We start from the raw sequence: 20,304 nt of genomic DNA, 5'->3' as shown, positions 1-20,304 counted from the left end.
GTGAGAAATCCAATATTACCATTTAAATACTTAAAGATGCAAGGACTTTAACCAACCTTATGAGTTGGGGTCCAGTATACCCTTAACCTAGCCTCCTCTTATGTTAGTATCTTACATAACTATAGTATTTATCTGTTTGTTCCATTTTAATGGGCAATGCTAGTGGAGAATTTAGGGATTCTAAAATAAGCATCCACTTTTTAAAAAAAGATTTTATCTATGTATTTGAAAGAGAGAGAGAGGTGGGGAGCATGCACAGGAGCAGGGACAAGGGGCAAAGAGAGAGGGAGAAACAGATTCTCCACTGAGCTGGGAGCCTGACTCAGAGCTCAATCCCAAGACCTGGGATCATGACCCCAGCCAGGCACATGTTTAACTGACTGAACCACCCAAGCACCCATTTTTTCATTCAATAAATATTTATTCAATGCTTTGCTAATTCCATTCACTAGATTAAAATAGAGAGCACCCCAAAGTGAAATAAGTCAGTCAGAGAAAGAAAAATACCATATGATTTCACTTACATGTGGAAATTAAGAAAGAAAACAAATAAACAAAGAAAAAAGAGACAAACCAAAAACACACTTCTAACTATAGAGAACTGGTGGTTACCACAGGGGAGGCATGTGGGAGAATGAGTAAAATAGGTGAAAGGAATTAAAAGTGTACTTATTGGGATGCCTGGGTGGCTCAGTTGGTTGGGCAACTGCCTTCAGCTTAGGTCATGATCCCAGAGTCCCGGGATCAAGTCCCACATCGGGCTCCCAGCTCCATGGGGAGTCTGCTTCTCCCTTTGACCTTCTCCTCACTCATGCTGTCTCTCAATATCTCTCTCTCAAATGAATAAATAAAATCTTTAAAATAAATAAATAAATAAATAAAAGTATACTTATCATGACAAACACTGAGTAATGTTTAAAATTGTTGAATCACGGGACGCCTGGGTGGCTCAGTTGGTTAAGCGGCTGCCTTCGGCTCAGGTCATGATCCCAGTGTCCTGGGATCGAGTCCCACATCGGGCTCCTTGCTCAGCAGGGAGCCTGCTTCTCCCTCTGCCTCTGCCTACCACTCTGTCTGCCTGTGCTCATGCTCTCTCTCTCTCTCTGACAAATAAATAAATTAAAAAAATCTTTAAAAATAAATAAATAAATAAATAAATAAAATTGTTGAATCACTATAATTGTGTAAACCTAAAACTAATATAACATATATATTAATTATACTGGAATTAAAATTTTAAAGAATATATATTAAAAAATAAATGCAAATTAAAAAATAATAAAAAAAATAGAGTAGCCCAAAGAAGTAGTTCCAGGCACTGTTCTAGGTGCTGGGGATAGTACAATAAGCAAAATACACAAAATCCCTGCACTTTTTTTTTTTTTTTTTTTAGTGGCAGAAGGACACACTTTATTGAGCCCCTCAACCCTAGTTCTCCTTCTCCTGCACAGTCTTGGTTCCCCGGAGACGCCCAGTCCAGCGGGCAACAATAAGACCCACTTTGTGGCCAGCAGGGGAATCTCTGTGGATAGTGGAGGGTTTGCCAATGTGCTGGTGGTTGCCACCTCCAAAAGGATGCTCCACAGGCCACTCATGGCCACTCCCCGCACACGTGTCCAGCAATTCCTCTTTGCCTTGTACTTGTGGTAGGCACGGCCAGCCTTCAGAATGGGCTTGTCCATGCGGCCACCTCCAGCCACCACACCGACCACAGCTCTGTTGGCTGAAGAAATGACCTTCTTTGAGCCCAAGGGCAGCTTCACGCGGGTCTTCTTGGTCTCCAAGTTGTGGGAGATGACGGTGGCATAGTTCCCCAAGGCTCGGGCCAGCTTGCCCCAGTCCCCAGGCTTCTCCTCCAGACAGCACACCTTTCCTTTGGACTGAGAGATAGACAACAGATAAGACAAATAAGTTATATAGTACAATAGATTATGCTGAGTAGAATTGTCAAAATTAAAGCAGAGAAGGGACATGGATAGTGCCAGGTAAGAGGAATTGCAGTTTTAAATAATACGGCCAGGGGAAGATCTCTCTGATGGTAAATTTGAGCAAAGATATGGAAAGGTTTCATACTTGAGCCTTGCAAATACCCTGAAAAGCACATTCCAGAAAGAAGGAGCCCCAGAAATGAAGACCCTTGTATAGGAGCATGGGAAGAAAACTCAAGTATTAGGGAGTAGTATTACAGGAGCAAAATGATTAGGGCACTCCAGATAGGCTTCTACTTTTGACTTTGTGGGCTATTGTTCCCTCTGTCCAGAACACTCTTGCTCCAGATGTACATGTTAGTTTTTATCTTCCTCAAATCTGTGCTCAAATCTCACCTTCTCATGAGGCTTACTCTAACCACCTACTTTAATACTGCAGCCTGCTTGTGCCTCTCTCCACCATTATAGACCTAGCATTCTGGATCCCCCTTACTATGATCTATATTTACTATTTTTCCTAAAATTAAAAATTTATGTTCTAAGTCATATATGTTGTTTATTGTATGTTTCTTCCTTGCTTGAATGTGAATTTATGAAGGCAGTCATCACTTTTGCTTGTTTCGTGGTAGATACCAAGCATCTAAAGAGGGTCTACCACGTGAAAATATTTGATGACTAAATCAATGAACGAATGCAGAATGAATAGTTGATGAAGAAGTAAGTAAATGAATGGCGGGCTTTAAGTGGAGGAATGATATAATAACTTTAGATGTATTGTGTAGAACAGCCTAAAGGAAAGTAATTGCAGATGCAAGGAAACAATGTATGAATGCAGGGAAGAGATATCTGTAGCTTGGACCAACATGAGAGCTTTAGTGACAGCAAAGAGGTGCCTGCATATGTATCTATTGTTGCTAATAGATTGGAAGTAATTTATAGAACCAAGAGAAAAGTTGAATATCATGTCAAAGATTTTGGTTGAAACATCTAGAAAGATAATATTTCATGTGACTGAGATGAATGGGTAGAACAGATTTGGGTGGCAGAAACAATCAGGAGTTCCACACTAAATGTGAGCACCGAGAGAATGAGAAGTCCAAGGATGGATCCCTGGACACTCCAATATCTGGAATTGAAAGCATCGAGGAGAGACCAAAGGAGATTAAATAGAAATAACCACTTAAGTAAGAGGAAAAATCAAATATGTATGAAGTTCTGAAAACTAAGGATGGGAGTGATCAGTTTTGTCAATTGTCATTGATGGGTCAAGTAATATGATGTTTTCAATGAATATTTAATATTGATAGAGTTACATGGCTTGGCAAAGCATGTGACCTCCCTCACCACATACACATATTTCTTCCAACACATAACATCCAGTTTCTTTCTTTGTGTTATATAATTACTGCTGATAGTGATCTCATGAATATTTCTTTCTCTCCCTTATACAATGGTATTGGACTTAACATCTTAAACTTTCATTCATTTCACCTCTGGCCAGTGAATTTCCAAAATATGGTTACAGATTGTTTACTTTTTATTTGAAACAGTCACAACTCAAATACACAGGCAATATGAATCAATAAAACCCATTTCTCTACCTATTTCTGTAACACCTTAGTTGTATGTCATTGATCAGAGCCTCTCTGAGTTTCAGTGTCTTTTTACACAGTTAAGGAAAATAGATTAGATTATTTAGGGATTACCAATCCCTCTAAACTTGAAAGGAAATCCCTGGACATCAAGTGCCCTGTGGCTCAAGTACTGATGTGATAATTGATTGTACAGAAAGGAGCAGAGACTCCAAAAAGAATGCATGAAACTGTATGAGATAAATTTTGCCTTAAGTCAGCCATGGGCACTAGTCTCCATTTACTTGAGCTGTTTCAGGAAGTTTACAACTCCATACAAGCATTGGACCTTAATTTCACCATAAGAGCTCACAAATTTTATGATAGTGCATATTGTTACTACTAAAATCTCATTAAGATCTGCAGTTACCTAATTGAAGTATAAAATGATGTGCAATGTTAATGAAATGACAATGACACTCAAATGTCATTGTGAAGATTTAGAGCAGTAACAAGTTTTAAAGCATCTAAAATAGTATGCCACTATGTATGATAGGCCACTCATTTCATCAATAAATGTTTATTATCTCAATAAAATCAACTTAAATTACTTGGGGGAACAGAACTATATTATAATATAGGTAACAGATGATAATTTAACTATATGTATTATCTAGCTATAAATGATTATATCAATTAAGCTGATATTTTATATTTATGCACAGTTCAGTTTTGTTGAAAACACTTATTTAAAGTTAATTAAATGCCCTCTCAATTTTTCATTTATTTTAGACCTATTAAAAGAGGCATTTCTGGGTCTTTAATCTAAGGGAACAGAAAAATGATATGAAAAGTTTTCAAACCCACCAAATTAAGAATGAATCTAATAATTTTACTATATATTTTATCCTTGAATTTATGATCTCACTGTAACATTAAATAAATGGCCCTAAATGTGCATAAACCTGAGAAAGAAATGAACCTCTCATTCTGTTGTATAGCCCAGAGTGTAATAACTTTACCCACACGAGGTCTCAAATATCTGTTGATTGATATGTAACACCAATTCAATCCTCAGGTCAAAAAATTCTGGGCATTTAATTTCTTTTGTTAAAATACATTTTAACTAATGATATCAGAGACTAGAGGTGACCTAGGAGGCTATAGGAAAAAACTCATTACCCAGAGCAATAAATGTGGAGATCTAGTATTTGTAGACCATAATGATGGGATTCTGTTTTGATATGTAATGTATGTAAGTGAAAATCAACATACAGTGTATTTTAGGAAAAATCCATACATTTGAATCTAATATATATTATTGAATATCATCTTCACTGTGACTTAATTAAGCTTTTATTACATCCTAATTGACGAAAACTTCATGCCAGCCTTCATGAATACCACTCTATTTCCCTAAAATTATGCCAGTGATGGTAGGACTGTCCTATGCTGTGTTGCCTCATGGTCTATTGTAGAGGAACATCCAATGGTCAGAGAGACAGTAGGAAACAAGATTCCCTTCCTCTGACATTCCACCTGAATAGACATTAACAAGCCATCAAACTTTCAACTTCTTATTTTTCTCACCTATAAAATTATAATAATTAATTGATTCAAATATTAATTTTATGAATATTACATAATGGCCATTTTTATAGACTGTGAAACAGTTGTAAAGTAACAGTTACAGACAGGACAAATGAGGCACCTGGTTTTATAAAATGTCATTCTTATGTAAGTGAAACATGAGAAACATACATAAGAACATATCATCTGCTCTGATGTCCTGTGCAAAAAGAACTGCTGATGAATTGGTAATTCAAGTTTTACTTAAAGGCATATGAATGAAGGGAAGGAGTGAAGATTTATGGTAAAAATATCACCTAGGGGATAGCAATTGTAGAAGTCCTGAATTGGAAAGTTTTATTATATCTGATTAACACAATGGAGGATATTTGGGACAAGTGAAATGCCATAGAAGATGAATTAAGAAAGAGAGATAGGAAGCACAGCATGAAGGACCTTAAAGGAAAGTGAAAAGTTTAAATTTTGTTCTAAAGTAGTAAAAAGCCATCAGGAACTTTTTTCAAAACAATTAATATACTTCAGAACAGCTTGGGATTTACAGAAAGATTTAGTGGAAGTACAGAGCTTTCCTATAACCCCTCAACTCCCCCTGCCACCCACACAATTTGCCTTATTATTAACATCTTGAATTATGTGCTATCTTTGTTACAATTGATAAGCCAAAATTGTTACATTAACTAAATTTCATAGTTTACATTCAGGTTCACTTTCTGTGTTGCATAATCTATGTGTTTTGATAGATGTATAATGGTGTAGATCCCCCACTACAGTGTCATACAGAATAGTTTCATGTGCCTAAGCATCCTGTTCTCTACCTATTCATCCCTTCCTCCTAAACAGAACCCCTAGCAATCAGTAATCATTTTACTATCTCCATAGTTTCGCTTCTTCCAGAATGCCATATAGTTAGAATCATACATTATGTAAACTTTTCAGCTTGGTTTCTTTCACTTAGCAATATGCTTTTAAGTTTCTTCCATGTCTTTTCATGGAATGATAACTCATTTTTTATTGCTGAATAATATTCCATTGTCTTGATGTACCACAGTTTATTTATCCATTTATTTATTGAAGAACATCTTGGTTACCTCCAAGTTTTAGAAATTATAAATAAAACTGCTATAAATATTCTTGTGCAAGCTTATGGGTGAACAGAAGTTCTCAACTTGTTTAATTAAATAAGCAGTGAAATTGCTAAATTGTACATTAAGAGTATGTTTAATTTCATAATTTCAAAATGGGTTCTAAAGTGGCTATACCATTTTGCATGGTACCCCACCAGCAATAAATGCTATTGCACCATAACCTTGTCAGCATTTGGTGTTCTCAGTGTTTTGGATTTTAGCCTCTTTAATAAATGTGTAATGGTGTCTTACTATTGTTTTAATTTTAAATTCTCTGATGACATATGATATTGATCATCTTTTTGTAAGCATATGCTATCTGTATTTTTTTCTTAGCGAGACGTCTGTTCAAATATTGTGTTCACTTTTTAATTGGATTAATTTATTACTCTTATTCTTAAAGAGTAAGTACTCTTAAGAATTTTTAGTGTATTTTAGATACTGTCCTCTTACCAGATATGTATTGCAAAGATTTTCTCCCAGTCAGTGGACTCTTTTCATTCTCTCATTTCTGTGTCTTTTGCAGAATAAAAATTTTAATTTTAATGGAGTCCAGTGTATAAATTTTCTCTTTCATGGATTATTTTTATTTGCATGTGAATATATGGTTGTTCCAGCATTATTTATTTATTTATTTATTGAGAAAAAATTCTCCATTGAATTGTCTTTGCTTCTTTGTCAAAGATCAATTCAACATCAGAACCTATAAAAGGAGCAATCAATTATTTGAGTCCTTGTTTTTCATATGTTAACCCTGCTGTATCAAGAAAGAATTATAATGGCAGTGGGAAGAAGATTAAAAGAGATTAGGGATTAGATTAGTCAAAAGAAATTGCTAGTATTTTGTGATGTGAGGGTGAAAAAAATAAGAAATTAAAACATAATAATGTTTTAACAATGTGAATATAAGGAATGAAGACAGACAACCTCTCTAAGTTGCATTTGGCCCAAGACTCTATGAGTTTAACGTTATCAGGAAATTTGAAATTTGTTAAAATTTGGGTGGGCTTGTTTATTTCTGTTTCTGTTTTTATTTTTGTTTGAAAACTACTGTCTTTGTAAGTTAAATTTTCATTTTATTTCACATTTGATATCATTTAAATTATTATGTTATTATACCAACATACCTGGGATGGTTAGGAGACATGAAAAAAGACCCAGTAAAAATGTGTCCTCAAGATATCAGCATATTGAATACTTTACCCTCCTTTTCAAATGACAGTGGCAAGAATGATGAGTAATATTTTGCCTTTGACACTAACTTTTAATGATTATTGCAATGTAGATCACAATGTATTGGTTTCTTCTTTAATTTTAATTAAATCATTTCTGGTAATTATCCAAATGTTAAAAGAAAATGGTATTCATGTACAGCCTTGTCACAGTGTTAACACTTTTAAAAAGACCAAAGAATTAAAAAAACAATAAATTTTACTAGTAAATTCCTCATAAACTGAAACTTAGAAAGAAACTTGTCACACTAATGATAATAATCTTGTACAAAAACATAGTTCACTTATATAATTAGGTAAAATCACATAGGAGAAAGTAACAATTGCTGCAATTTTAAAATGAAATCCCCATCCTCTGGGGAGGAATGGTGTAATCATTACAGCAAGGTTTCTAAAAATATTGCTTTTAATTTTCTTTTTATTTTGGATACATAAAGACCATAATCTTTGGAAGCCTCTTCATCAAATCCACTTTAGGTGATAATAAGCATTCCTACAGAAAGTCAGGAAAATGACTCTACCTGGATTATGGTGGGGCTTTCCTATATTCTTCCCCTTATACCAGATCTCTTTTAGGCAATGCTTGTCCTTTTAGGCAATACTTGTCAAATGATATCTGATTGCCATATTGTTGCAGACATGAAATTTACTAAGTTCTACCAATATGTCACTTGCTGTAATAAACATAATCCCTGAATAGGTTTATAAATAATAGCATATTTGCGTAGATGACTATAAATATAGAAGACTGAGAAAAGAAAATTTTATTTTGTGCAAGTCATGCTTTTATCAAATAAAAGCAATTAAAAACTTTATGCTCTGAGTTATTTTCATTATTTATTTATATATAATGGTGTAAAGAAGGGATAACTCCTCAATATACAGATTCCCTCAGAAAGGTTGTTTTCTCAGTTTTCAATGTTGGCGGAAAACATAAAAGCCACATAGTTTCAACTATGAATCCAATCCACAAGTCCCCTCTAAAATGTCTAATTCTGCGGTTCTCAAATCTGGCTCCAGTTTGGATCATCCCAGGAATTATTTTTAAATTACTGATACTCAGGTCCTATCCAGAAGAGTTTAATTAGAATATCTTGGGATAAGTCGTGTTCATCAGTGTTTTAAAAACCTCCCCCTCTAGGGATCATGTGGCACCAGAGTTGAGAAGTACTGTTTCAGCTTATATATATGCCAACTAGTTAGAATCATTCCCATAACTATTCCCTCATATTATATGAACAAGACTAATTATGAAACTCTGAAGTCTCTGAATATTAGTAAAAGTTTGCCCTGGGGACACCTGGGTGGTTCAGTTGGTTAAGCCACTGCCTTCAGCTCAGGTCATGATCCTAGGGTCCTGGGATTGAGTCCCACATCAGGCTCCTTGTTCAGCAGAAGAGTTCAGTAAGCCCTTTCCCTAGCAAACAGCTGTTTTTTTGTGTATGTGAAAATTACATTAAACAATAACAGTAGCCATATAAAGTCTCTGGGAATTATCCTATGTGCTTACAACAACTTGAGGAACAATTTGATTTATTCAATAAAATCCATGAAATCTGGTTAAGAACAGCAAATCTGTGACGTTTGAGTCACAGCAAATCTGTGACATTTGAGCCATTGAACCTGGTTCTACTCCTCACCCAGTTCTCCCATGTCCCAGCTCCTTGTTACTGAAATGACTCCCAGTTGCTCTACTTCAAGTGAGTCTGGCAAAGAAGACAGGGCCTTCCACTTTCCTCAACTCCTACTTCATGGCTACAATTTCACTTTTTAGGGACAAGCCCCAGTAGCCCTGTGTGGTGACAGCACACTTCCACTCAGGCACCACAGAGTAAACTGGGGCTCTTCATGGTAAAAATTTATGTAAGAGAAGAGTTTCACAGCAATAGGGCATTAAGGTAACAATATGTTAAATGAAACCCAAGTGACCAGAAAACTAATGTAGCTTCCTAAACTATTAATTCCAGGGAAGAGTATAGAATTTGGAAAACTTTAGGGTTGTTGACAGTTATTCTCCTAAGTGTGTTAAAATACATCTAGAAATAATATGCAAAAATATTTTAAATAGTTTGAACATAACATTAATACATACATTTAATATATGTGACAAAGTAAAATACTCATTTTTATTTTTATTTTTTAACAAATGTAAACTACGTCGCCACCACTATTATCAAAATATATAATATTCCCATGACTCCAGAGTTCCCTTGGGCCCCCGTGTCGTTGATCTCCTTCCTAACCCCAGCCCCTGGGAAACACAGATCTAATTTATGTCTCCATAATTTTGAATTTTCTAGAATGTCATTCAATGGAATCATATAACTATTTATTTTCTGTGACTAAGTGACTTGTTTCATTTAATGTAGCACTTTTGAGATTCATCCATATCACTGTATGTATCAGTAGCTAATACCTTTTAATGACTGAGTAGTAGTCTCATGTGTGAAGTATCAAGATTTATCTGTACATCATTTGTTGAACATTTAGATTGTTTTTAGCTTGGGGCCATTATTCATAAAGGTGTTATAAACATTTACAAATATGTGTAGTGTGATAATGGTTTTCCTTTCTTTTTTAATTAATAAAACTAGGAGAGATGCTGCTGGGTTTTGGTGAGTAAATGTTTAACTTTATACACAATGCCATAAAGTATTTTCTGAAGTGGCTGTATTGTAAAATAAAAATATTCATTTTAATATCTATAAAAGAACTTTACATATCCTGGAACTGCTTACCTCTTTAAACACGAGGGAAGCCTACTTCAGGACTTTAGTGGAAGAGAATGCCTTAGAGAACATATCTCCCCTTGCCACGGTCACCTTTCTGCAGAGAAGTAATTGTAGTTTAGATTTAGTTACTCTGTTTATTCATAAGGCTTCCTTATAAAATAAGCAAAATGGCCACAGCAACGGGAAGCTCATTTTTTTCTTCATCTTTTTACCTTAGATTTTTTTTTCTATTTTAAGTGTTAGCACACCCAAATTCTGTTCTCCCTCTCTCTCTCTCTCACACACACACACACACACACAATGTGCCTGTATTTCTAGCCTCTCTCACCTCCTAGAAGGTAGACCTTCTCTAACAGCCTAATGCTAAGTATTCTAGTTCAGAATTTGAAAACAAAAGAGAAAGTAAAGACCATGAAGATGGGAGGAAGTTCACAAGGAAATGCCAAGTGAAATTAATCTGTATAATAAAGGAGAAGAAGGGAGAAACACTCTGAGAAGTGCCTGAGAGAATTTGGGAAGAAGAGAAAAGAAAATATTGGAACTGTTTAGCAGTATTATGACTGAAGAGTCCCAACAACGTTTTTGGCAGGTGTGAGTAGAGATTGAAATTCCTTTTAAATTACTTCCTGGCTTCTGCAATGTTTCTCTGCAGATGATGTCACTTAAAACAGAATCACTGCTCACTGGTTGGTGGCTCCAATTGGATGACAGTTGTGAAAAACAGAATCTCTCTGAATATGTATGTGTATAGGACAGAGAACTAATTGGTGTGATGCTGTTAGACTCATTTGTTACTTTTTAATTCTCTTTAAAGGTACCACACATCTATTACTTTGGAGGCAGCAGAGCATCTGTCTTTGAAGTCAGACAAGACTCAGTTAGTACCTGCAGTTCATTAACTGTGTGACATTGGACTAGTTCTTTAACTCATTTCCCTCACCTTAAAATGCATTAATAAGAGATTAACTCTCAGACCTTTGTTGGATTTTAAATGAAATAATGTAATGAAATGCTTACTAAATTTCTGGAATATAATAAAAGTAAAGCAATAATAGTTATTATTGGCTGTTGATTGCTTTTTATAAAAAAAAAAAAAAAGGAACAACAGGGCTCCTAGATAGCTAAGTCAGTTTAACGTCTGACTCTTCATGCTCCATAATCAGCGGAGTCTGCTTGAAATGCTCTCCCTCAGCACCCCCACATTTGCATGTTCTCTCTAAATAAATAAACAAAATCTTAAAAAAAAATGAAGAAAATAAGAACACCAAAAAGAATGCCACAGAGAGAGACATAGGGGTTGATGAGAGAAAACTTCCTGAAAAATATGCTTAATGAATGTCTGAAAATGTCTTTGGAATAGGTGAATGACTGATTGATTGCATTCACAGAAACTTTTCACAATCCTATTTATATAGTGAGTGTATAATGTCAATGATATTAAAAATATTTCAAAGGGACTACTACTTTCATTAAGTTTCTCTCTTCCACATCTCAGTGCTTTCCTATTTAAACATCTTTCATTCTCTAGAAATACTAACGCTCTTCACAACTTAATGATGATTAATGTAGATAAAATATTCTTTATAATGTACACTTAGAAGAAATATCTAAATAAAAGGTCAGAGTATTTTTTATTTTAGCTTTGTTGCCAACTCTATATATAAATTTTACCAATCTTCCTTAAAACATTCTTTCAGTATGTTTAATGTAAATTATTTATTGTAAAATGATATAAATAATTAAAATGTATGATCTAGCTACTGCCTTGTTATGTTTTGTGTCTTGTTAAGGTTAATGATTAAAAAGGCCTCATGTAAATGGCTCATGTTTATGGCTTGGTACAGATGCATTTACTCTTTTGTTTCAGATAAAATTGTTAGTTATCTAATAAAAAATAAAATAAACAAGCATCCTTTGTTTAGAATAAGACTGAAATAGTATTTGGACTAATGCTTTTTCTGAAAACAACTAAAATACTGGATTACATATATTTTAGCAGCTTCTTACAACATCAAATTATAGTTAAGATAGGAAGAAATAGGGGTGCCTGGGTGGCTCAGTCAATTAAGGGCCTGTGTTCAGCTTGGGTCATGATCTCGGGGTCCTAAAATCAAGCCCCTTGTAGGGCTCCCTCCTTCTCCCCTCCCTGTACCACCCTCCCTCCCCCTGGTAGTGCTCTCTTGCTTGCTCGCAAAAGAAGAAAAAGAACAAAACAGAATCTGTGAAGACACCTAATCATATATTAATGAAAACCAGTGAATTGCAGACAAGGATAAGAAAAGTTCTACCTCCATATAGTGAAACCACAAAAAAGATAAGATATAAAAAAAGAAACCTCTAAAAGTATCTAGAAGGGGGAAAAGACAAAAATACCTTCAAAGGAGTGACAGCTTGGCTGTAGAAGGTAGAAGCCAGAGGTCAATGCAACTATATGTAAACCATAGTATGGTTCATCTTAATTAGCTGAGGGATTAAGTTTAAACAAATTTCATAATACATTCTAAAAAAAAATTTGGTAACTGTTATGGGTTGAATTACGTTGCCTGAAAAGGATACAATGACATCTTCACTTATGGTTGTTGCAGATGTCATTAGTTAAGATGAGGTCACACTGGAGTAGAGTGGACACCAATGTGTGCACATGTGAAGAAACAGAGACACAAGGAGAATACCAAAGAAAAGGCAGAGAATAGAGTTAGTGCAGCTGAAAATCAAGAAATGTCAAAGTTTGCCAGCAAGTCATCAGTAGCTAAGAGGAGGCAGGGAAGGATTTTCTTACAGTTTTCAGAGAGTGTGGTTCCCCACTACATGATACTGAACTTCTAACCTCCAGAACAATGAAACAATAAATTTCTGTTGTTTTAAGCCATCTGGTTAATGATACTTTGCACAGATGTCCTAGGAAGCAAACACAGTAACTTAGTCAGTTACAGAGATGTGATATTGAGTATTTCTTACAACTCTGTTAAAAGAGATTTTGTTATTATTAAATGGCCGTTATTAAATGGAATTGCTGGGTTCCTGAATGGCTCAATAGGTTAAGTGTTTGCCTTCAGCTTAGGTCATGATGCCAGGGTTCTGGGATTGAGTCCCGTATCAGGCTCCGTCCTCGGTGGGGAGCCTGCTTTTCCCTCTCCCTTTGCCCCTCGCCCCTGCTCATGCCCTTTCTCTTTCTCTCTCTCTCTCTCACTTGCTCTCAAATAAATAAATAAATAATCTGGAAAAAAAAAAAAGAAAAAAGAAAGAAATGGAATTGCTGTTACTTCCCTAATGTTTTAGCAAAAGTTCCTACTGTGGAGGCTACAAATGATAGTATGAGTATCATTTTAATGAGACATGAATTAATTAATAAAAACCATATTAAACAAATGACGACACTAATATTTCCAAAAATCAACAAATAAATTAGATTATATTAGAATGATTTTATCAATAATTTATACTAATAACATATGACTGGGTTACTAGTTCCATATATATTAAATGTTATTAAATTATGGAGCTAAGTTACTATATTACTAAAACTGAGTATTTCAGTGTCATTTATTTATAAATATATTTGTTGTTTTTATAGTCATAAAATATTTTGAATATCATTCATATGTATTGTGCAAATAGATATGCCACAACTTTTAAATTGGAAACAAATGCTGATTGTAAAAATGACTATAAGAAATAGAAAACATGAATAATATTATAACTATTAAAGAAATTGAAGAGTCAATAGTTAATTGAAGGGGGTTTTTTCTTCTTTTTTTTCCCTTCTGGATATTTTAGAGAATTTTCTTTGTATCTTAACATTTTTTAGCAGTTTTGCTATACACTTTTAGGGATATAATTTTTCTGTCTTGCCTGAGGTTCATTGGGTTCCATGAATGTTGATTAGGCTTTCAGTTGACAACTGAATTATAGTTAATATTCAAGAAATTTACTAGTACTCTATAGTCAATTGAATAGTCATAAAGCCCTAGTACAGTGGGATTCTTAGAGTAAATTAAGAATTAAAATAAGAAATTATTCTAAACCTATAGAAACTTTTCTCGATAATAGAAAAGGGGGGTGGAGATATTTTCAAATAGACATAAACTTGACACCAAAACCCAACAAGGTCAACATGAGACTGGAAAACTACAGCCGAACTTCAATCTTAGAGATGCACTGGGTGTGTATGGAAAATCATAGACATAGTATTATCAAACCAAATTCATCAATGTATAAAAATGATAATGTATCATGTCCAAGTTTATTTTTCTCCTCCAGAAATTGAAGTTTGGTTTAACATTAGAAAGTTAATAAAGGGGGACACCTGGGTGGCTCAGTTGGTTAAGTGGCTGCCTTCAGCTCAGGTCATGATCCCAGCGTCCTGGGATCGAGTCCCACATCGGGCTCCTTGCTCGGTGGGGAGCCTGCTTCTCCCTCTGCCTCTGCCTGCCACTCTGTCTGCCTGTGCTCACTCTCTCTGACAAATAAATAAATAAATCTTTTTTAAAAAAAAAGAAAGTTAATAAAGGTAACTCAACATATAGCAAAATAAAGGAATATAATCACATCTTCTCTCTAGCATTAGAAAAAAACATTTGATAAAATTTAGTTTTTATTATAAAAACTCATAGAGAAATAGGAATAGAAAGTGAGTTGCTTAACTTGATAAACTAAAACCCCAAAACTATGATAAACATCAAGGTTAATAATGAAATATTAAAATATTTCTCTCTCCATTTGGATGAAAGACAAAGTTATACACCTGTTCATCTGCTTTTGGATGGTTGCAACTCTGTAAAATACATTTCTCTTTTACTAGGTGAATCTCTATTAGATTTTATCCTACATTCTTATGAATATCCTTTACTCTAATTCTAGTAGTGGTTTTATAAGTTTCTTAAAGATTTCCTTTTTGTTTGTTTCTTAAAAATTTTCCATGCAAAAACAATGTCTTCTGTGATAAACACAGTTTTAATTCTTCCATTCTAATATCTATGTTTTCTATCTTCACCCTGTAGCACTAGTTAATGTCCCTCAAGACAATATTTAATAGAAGTGACATTAGGCACTCTTGCCTTCTTTTCAATCACAAAGGGGAAATATTCAGTATTTCACCATTATATACAGTGTTAGCTGTTGTTTGTTTGTTTTTAAAGATGTACGTTTTTAGACTGTGGAAATATTTTTCAACTCCTACTTTGCTGAAAACTTTTATTATGAATAAAGTTTTAATTTTACCAGATGATTTTTGTCCAATCTTTGTGATGAGCAATTGTTTTTTCTCCTTAATTTTGTTAAGGTGGAAAATTATGCTGCTTAAATTTTTGATGATTAAACAATCTTGATTTCTTGGATTCAATTCCAGTGGTTGTTATATATTTTTCATTCAAAATTTTGCTGGATTCTACTTGACAATATTTTGTCAAGGATTTTTCGAGACTGTGTTTCTGGGGAAAATTTGTCTATAAGATTCTTGTCTTATATGACTTAGGCTTTAATATCAAATATATTCTGATTTGTAAATATTATTGGGAGATACCTCACCTCCTGCAAAGCAGACCTTGTTGGCCATATGTTGTAGATCTCACCAATAACATGGAAGTGCTCAGCCTGATGTTAAAAGGAGTGAGACTTGAGGAAACAGTGGGGCATAGTAGAAATGAACAAGCACAGATTTTATTGTCAGATAATTATAAAAGTCATAGAGCCAGCACCTACCAGCTCTCTTATCTTGGTTGATGATCCTGAAACATTTTCCAGTAGATTTCCTACATGCAAGTACCCTTCTTATAGTCTGCTTTCTGCATAGATTTCCTACGTGCAAGTACCCTTCTCATAGTCTTCTCATAGATTATAGAACATAATCTGTGACTGGAAATGAATGTAAGTTTCTTCATGTATCTTAGGGTTGTGGAAACAAAGTCTAGTCATTTCTGTTGTTTATGTGAACAAACACAAAGGTTATGGAAGGAATAAGAGTTAGAGACACTTCAAAATCAGTGGGACAACCAGTCCAGGAAAGAGATTGGGACTGGCAGAGCTGAACATTAGTTCTCAAGAGTGAAGCTGAAATTGAGCACCTCATCAAGAAAGCACCCCCCCAACCGCCATCTTTGTAGAAACAATTACTCCAACAGAAGCTACCAGCCAACCAGACAGAGCCATGTGAGTTCCAGAATACTTCCCCACCACTGACTGACCAGTTATGAAGAGAGGCTTTTGCCTCTTATATTCCCCTTCAGAGCCCAAGAGCAGAGAACCCAGCTCTCAGGTGAGGGTGAGGGGCATCTGTCCCAATTCACACCACCTATAACCAACTTATTAAAAGCAGAGATGACGTACTGCAGTGCAGAATAAGGGATAATCTCTGAAAAAAGCTCAAGATTGGAAAATTTAATAGAAAATACTGAGTTCTGAATACGAAAACTATTCCACTGTAGTAACCAAGTGCAACTGAAATTTTATGGAATGAATCAAAATAGTGTGATGAAGGCTCCCAGCATGTAGTGAAAAGAAGAGGTTCAATAGACACACTATTGAGGGACAGTTGTTAAGAAAAATTTTTCATATTTATTTTTAAAAAATCACTGGAAAGGGGTTTGTCCCTCATTTTCTAAGAAGTTTATGAAAAGTTGTCATTTTTTTCTCCCATAAACATTTCACCAACAAAAGCATCCATATGTGGAAATCTGTGTAAGAAATTTTTTTATTTACTATTTCAGTCTTTTGTTAGATACAAAACTATTAAGGCTATTCAACTTTTCCATTTATCTTTATGTTTTTGTTAATCTGGGTATTTCTAAGAGATTTTTCTATTTCACTTAATTATTGCTGCAAGGTACTCAATATTTTCTTCTTTCTTTCAGATATAGAGATATACCTAGTTTAATTCTTTTTTTTAAGTTTTTTTTTTTAATTTATTTGTTAGAGAGAGAGAGAGAGAGAAAGCACAGGCAGACAGAGTGGTAGGCAGAGGCAGAGGGAGAAGCAGGCTCCCCGCTGAGCAAGGAGCCTGATGTGGGACTCAATCCCAGGACTCTGGGATCATGACCTGAGCCGAAGGCAGCCGCTTAACCAACTGAGACACCCAGGCATCCCTACCTAGTTTAATTCTTGATATTATCATTTCCTTTCTCTCTTTTTTCTCCTTCACTTTTATTTCTAAAGATTTTATTTACTTATTTGACAGAGAAAGAGATCACAGGTAACTAGAGAGGCAGGTGGCGGGGGTCAGGGGTGGAGATGAAGCAGGCTCCCCACTGAGTAGAGAACCAGATGTAAGGCTCAATCCCAGGACCTTGAGATCATGACCTGAGCTGAAGGCAGACACTTAACTGACTGAGTCACCCAGGTGCCCCAAAAAACACTTTTATAGTTCACATATGACCAATGACATTTTAAAAGGACATTCACAAAAAATCTATATCTAATATTTTGCTTAATTGTGAAAGGCCAAATGTCTTCTCTCTAATATTAGGAACAAATTGAGGATGTTTACTCTCACCATTTCTATCCAACAATTTCTATTCTATTGAAACTAGCCAGTTCAATGAGGCAAAAATAAACAAACAAATAAATAAATAGTTACTCAGATTGTTTAAAAATAATAATAATAATAATTAGATCATCACAACCCATGCAAAAACTAAAGATTTACTAAAATAGATATTCCAAAATTTTAATTGGAATTCTATCTTTTGTAACAGGTGTCAGCAAACTATAGCCAGGAGACCAAATATGGCTTGCCACATATTGTTAAAATTAACTTCCATTGAAACACAACCATGTTCTTTTTGTTTACTTATTACCATGGTTGCTTTTGCATTACAACAGGAAGAGCTGAGTGGTTGAGATGAAGACCTACAGCTTGTAAACCCTAACATAGTTACTGTTGACCTTTAATTTATTTTTAAGATTTTATTTGTTTGAAACAGAGAGAGACCCACAAGCAGGGGAGTGGCAGAAGGAGAGAGAAAAGCAAACTCCCCACTAACCAGAGAGCCCGATGTGGGGCTCAATTCCAGGACCCTGGGATTATGACCTGTGCAGTAGGTAGACACTTAACCAACTGAGCCCCCCAGGCACCCCTACTATTGACCTTTTACAGAAAAAGTTAGCCAACCCATGTTCTGTTCTGTACAATATATGCCATAATCATATCGATCAAATATAACTAATGAAAGAGATACCAAACTTCTCTTGGGTTATATATAGCATCCTTTTCTCTCTACACAATTTATTTTCATCCATGATATTCATATTAAGTCCCTAAACAAACTTAAGTCTAATACCTTATTATACTATGCCTAGCAATGTACTCTGAAAGAAATACTTAATGCACTGTGTTTCTTCACATTTTACTTATATTTGGGTGATAACATTAGGAATCTTTACTGGTGTACAAGGTACCCCAAAGGCATGAGGCTGGAGGAATTGATGTTTCCTGAGAAGGTAAATTGAGGCTCTGTAAGGAAATTGATTATTTGATGAGTAGAGTTTTACCAGCTGGATAAGGAAGATGAGGTAACAAAGGCATGGCATGATGTAGCAGCAACAGCCAGAGTATGAACATGCTAAAGCTTGGTGTCCTGTATCCTTCACCTCTCATATTCCCACAGACCACTGTGCACATATATGCATAATCCTTCATACAGCCACTTCATCCAGCTTCATTTGTAGTTTTACTACCTTATTTTTCATGGCCCTACCCTCTGTTTAATAAGTACAGGGACTTTCTTTTTAAGAAAAAAATGCCTTCTTTTATTTTAATCAATTCTGTGATTTAATTCTTTTTTTTCCCTTCTCTTATAAGGGAATCCAGTCCAGTTATCAAAACAATTAAAATTCCTTTTCTTGGGTGGACTACCATCAGTGTGCTTTCATGAAGCAAATCTCCCAGGTCCTAGGAACCACTTCCAGACACTGAAGTTCTTCTCAGTTCAAAAGACTCCTCTGCCTCCAGGAACTCCAAATGCTTCTGTCTTCTTCGGAGGACTTCTGGAATAGGTCATAGATCTGCTGCTCTGAATCCCTATAGAAGTAGTCAGTGGCTTCTGTCATTTCTGAAAAACTGATCTCAGAAAGCCCAGATTCACTTAGAACTTTAATCTCTCGAATCAAGGGGCAAAGGTAGCATCAGTCTTGCCTCTCCCCACAAGGTAAAAAGGGTGCTTCCAGAGCTCCACTATCCACGACAGTGTAGTCACTCCTCAGCCTGGGTCAGCTCTCTTGGCTTCCAAAGCAGCTCAGTGAATACCAGCAGGTCAGCTAGGGTAAGAGGAGGCCCACGTTGGTGGCAGTGATGGACAGCACAGCCATGGCGTGCCTCTCAGACAGCTGCAACTGCCAGCACAGATCTGTCAGGCTCCCTGTGGTTGCTTTGTTGTGATTTTTTTTTTCTCTTTGGTTCAGTTTCAGAAACACATTTAAAACTATGCATTGCCCAAGCACATTGAATATAAGGAATTATAATTTAAACTCTTTCTTTAAATAAAGCATTGAATCTTAAAAAAATACTTAAGCATCACTTAGGGAGCCAAATCATAAGGTAATATTTGAGTTCTCATTTTTGTTCAAGAAAGAAATGGGCATTGTACATGGCTACATGGTTTGATTGCAAAGATTAATTAATGTTTGTTATCTGTGGTGACTCATACTTTTCACAGCAGTCTTTTTCAAATTGTGATTCCGGCAAAAATTGTTATCTAATAATAAGGATATTAATTGGTATGCTGTTTAATAAATGAATTAATGCATAGCATGTAGATAAATAAGGATAAAGAATTCTCATATTTTATCATCTATTTTTTATCATATACACTGCTACTTTATTCATTAAAGCCTCTGAAAAATACCCAAGACTATTGATTTGGTTCAACTCAACAGTTGCTAAACTCATATGATCATGGAAATCTTTTTGACTTTCCAAAGTCCTTTTTGACTTCAAAAAAATGAAATTAGGGAACACAACTCTACTACTTTTTATTATCCATATTCCACAGTCTGTGGCTTTTAAGAAAAGTTTCTATTTTCTCTTACCTATTAAATTTATTTTTCCTGTTTCTACAATTCTTAAACCTTGAAATTCTTTATTTTTCTTTTTAAAGATTTTATTTATTCATCTGAGAGAGAGAGAGCATGAGGGG

The 20,304-nt window shown here is 35.0% G+C and overlaps 1 pseudogene; it reads right to left on the bottom strand.

The window, feature by feature from the left end:
* Positions 1 to 1,373: 1,373 nt before the first annotated feature.
* On the bottom strand, positions 1,374 to 19,477 carry LOC125104513 (60S ribosomal protein L8-like; annotated as a pseudogene).
* Positions 19,478 to 20,304: the final 827 nt, after the last annotated feature.

This window comes from Lutra lutra, chromosome 7 (genome assembly GCF_902655055.1).
Source record: "Lutra lutra chromosome 7, mLutLut1.2, whole genome shotgun sequence".
Classification (NCBI taxonomy): Eukaryota; Metazoa; Chordata; class Mammalia; order Carnivora; family Mustelidae; genus Lutra; species Lutra lutra.
Note: the sequence above shows the minus strand (reverse complement) of the source record. Positions and strands in the feature narration are given on the sequence as shown.